At 54.4% G+C, this 2729-nt stretch overlaps 1 long non-coding RNA gene across 1 annotated transcript; it reads right to left on the bottom strand.

Annotated features, from left to right (window-relative positions):
* Positions 1-250: 250 nt before the first annotated feature.
* LOC107108117 lies at positions 251-2342 on the bottom strand. The gene is made up of 4 exons (XR_001482421.1): positions 2311-2342; positions 1920-2034; positions 509-585; positions 251-280 (listed from the first exon to the last, which is right to left on the bottom strand). It is a non-coding gene; the product is annotated as an uncharacterized LOC107108117 (long non-coding RNA).
* Between the last annotated feature and the right edge of the window lie 387 nt (positions 2343-2729).

Below are 2729 nucleotides of genomic sequence, written 5' to 3'. Positions count from 1 at the left end.
TGCATGCCAAGCAGATGCTTTGCCAGAGAGCCACAGCCCCTGCCCAAGTACTGGGACAGGCCTCAAAACGCTGCATTGCTATTTAATATTTTGATTCGGGCCTCCTCACAATGGCAGCAATTTGCACCTTTGACACCTATGAAAGATCCTTACCCAGAGAGGCCACATTCCAATAGTTCTCCCGCATGACTTCCCTGTACAGAGCTCTTTGTCCCGGATCCAGCAGGGCCCACTCTGCCACGGTGAAATACACGGCCACCTCCTCAAAGGAAAAGGGGCCCTGGAAGAAAAAGCAGATTCTCTCGTCAGAGATCATGCCAGGCAGAGATTGCATACTGGAAGGGAGTAGTCTAGAAAAGTACAGGATGTCAGGCTTTGAATGGGTAAAGGGAACGGCGATCAGAGGATCTCTCGCCCAGACACCTTGTAGAAACCGCAGGAGCAAAAGCCCCCCCCCCGAGAATGGAGGAGGGACCCAGGCTGTCCCCCCCCTGCTCATCTCTCCTACCTGGACTGGAGGGGCAGCAGCCGTTTCCACACCTCTGAGAAGACGACGGCTCAACGGCATCTCCCCACTGCCTATTCCTGAGACAAAGGAGGAAGGAAGGGAGTTTGCTTGCTTGTTCCCTGCTTCACACAGCCCCTTCCCAGGATTGTGAAACCTCGCCCTGTGTTCACTCCACAAACAAACACTTTTTACTAAATTCTGGGAGAGGCAGAAGAGAAGCACCAGGTTCCTATGAGCTTCAGGGAGTATAAACGCTGCCAACATATTTCAGAGTTCTGTGAGACCTGAGTCTGGCCTGGGGGAAGGGAGGGAGGGGGGCGGAAATGACGTCACAGGACACGTCACCATCACCTTCGGCCCAGTTGTGACTTGGGCATGTTTGGAGACTCGAGGGTCCTATGAATGCGTTTTCAGAGTGTCTCCTGGCGTCACAACCCAGTTTGCAGGCGGACGCAGAAGCACCAACAAGACACCATAACTGTCCCAAGCTTCACCCCAAAGCCCCACCCCAATGCTCCTGGGGGGTGCCAGTCCACAGCTTTCACTCCCTACTCCAGCACCCTGTCCCCCCCCGCCAGCCTGCCAGGTGCCCTTTCAAGGATGGGCACAGAAGCCAAATCTCCCCATGAATATTGCCCCCTCTAGGAACTGGCTCTCAGAGCTCTGCTGCCCCAGAATTCGGCTGAATAGCTCTGCCAAGGTTTGCCTACCTGGCATTTCTGGCCACCGTGTGACACAGAGTGTTGGACTGGATGAGCTGTTGGCCTGATCTGTAGGGCAGTGCAGGAATCTCCTGCCTGGAGACTGGGAACCAAGAAGTGTTTGTGTGCTAAGAGAAGTCTGGTGACTGCCTAAACTACGCAGTCAGTTAGCCTTGAGAGAAAGGGGGAGAGGCAGATAGCGGACAGCTGCCTGGAAACACACACACACACACTCCAAAAGAATGCTCTAATGCTTGTAACTCCCTTATGGAGGGAGAGGGAGGGGGAAGGGGGAAGAAAGGTGTATAAATAAATGCTGAGAAGCCGAGAGGTTTCAGATCAGCTTCCTGCAGCCGCTTGTATCCTGTCGTCTTTGCATCGTGAACCCTGCACCCCACACCCCAAGGAGCAGCACCACACAGATCCAACATTGGCTTCTCTTATGTTCTTACCTTTTCTCTTTTGAGGCACCTCAAGTTCCTCTTATGGAAAGAAGGTGGGATATGAATATTTCAGTTGATGGGAGGAATGGCCCTCCAGAAATTCCTCTAATCTCCTCTTAGAGGCATGAAAGCTAAAGGACATTGAGTGCTGAAAATTAACTCTGTGTTTTGTCAAGAAGTATTTAATTCCTCCCCCCCCCAACCTGAACTCTCTACCCATCAGTCACTGGGTGCCCCAATCGTACCCCAGGCACAAAGAGCCCTTACCACAGGAGAGGGCATCTTGGGCACGCTCCACGGCCTGCGCCCCCTGCCCTTGTTCCATGGAAACTCCTTCTGCCTCGGGGACTGTGGCTTCTTTCTCCACGGATGGTGCCCACATCTGAAACATCAGCGAGGGAGAGGGGTAAGAGGTGGAATGGGAAAGAGACCAAGGAATGGATCCTACCCCACGCCCAGACTCTGCACCCTTCCATCAGGAGTCCGGGCGAGTTATCTGGAGGGATCAGAAATTCTCCAGCAGAAGAAGCTGCTTAAAGTGGCCGTGCAATCTCCCACTTGGATGATTAACACCTGGACAAATATCTCCCAGGGACACTTTAGGAAAAAGGCACATGTAATTATATGAACTCAACATATTAGAGGAAATCCCCCTCACCTGTCCTGCCTGCCTCTTCTCCTCGGCCTGACTCAGGAGGAAGCCTTCGGCCAGGGCCACCGCCTGGGAACTGGCCTCGGGCCCGCCTCCTCTGACCCAGCCCTGCATTTCCTGGGGCAGGAGAGTCAGGAACTGCTCCAGGATCACCACGTCCAGGATCTGCTTCTTGGTGTGCCTCTCCGGCTCCAGCCAGTGGCTGCAAAGTCCATGGAGCTGGCTGCAAACCTCTCGGGGCCCAGCGGCCTCCTGGTAGCGGAACTGCTGGAAGCGTCGGCAATGTACGTCTGAGACTGCAGTGAGCTGATCACGGGAATCTGGCCCCGGGCTTCCCCAGAATTCAACACCACTCCCAGCTGGGATGGGATGGGGGCCTTTCCTCACTGTCCTGCTAGTTCCAGGTCCTTCTGGGTTCTGCTCTT

Source organism: Gekko japonicus, unplaced genomic scaffold (assembly GCF_001447785.1).
Source record: "Gekko japonicus isolate JY-2015 unplaced genomic scaffold, Gekko_japonicus_V1.1 scaffold7392, whole genome shotgun sequence".
In the NCBI taxonomy this organism is placed as follows: domain Eukaryota; kingdom Metazoa; phylum Chordata; class Lepidosauria; order Squamata; family Gekkonidae; genus Gekko; species Gekko japonicus.
Note: the sequence above shows the minus strand (reverse complement) of the source record. Positions and strands in the feature narration are given on the sequence as shown.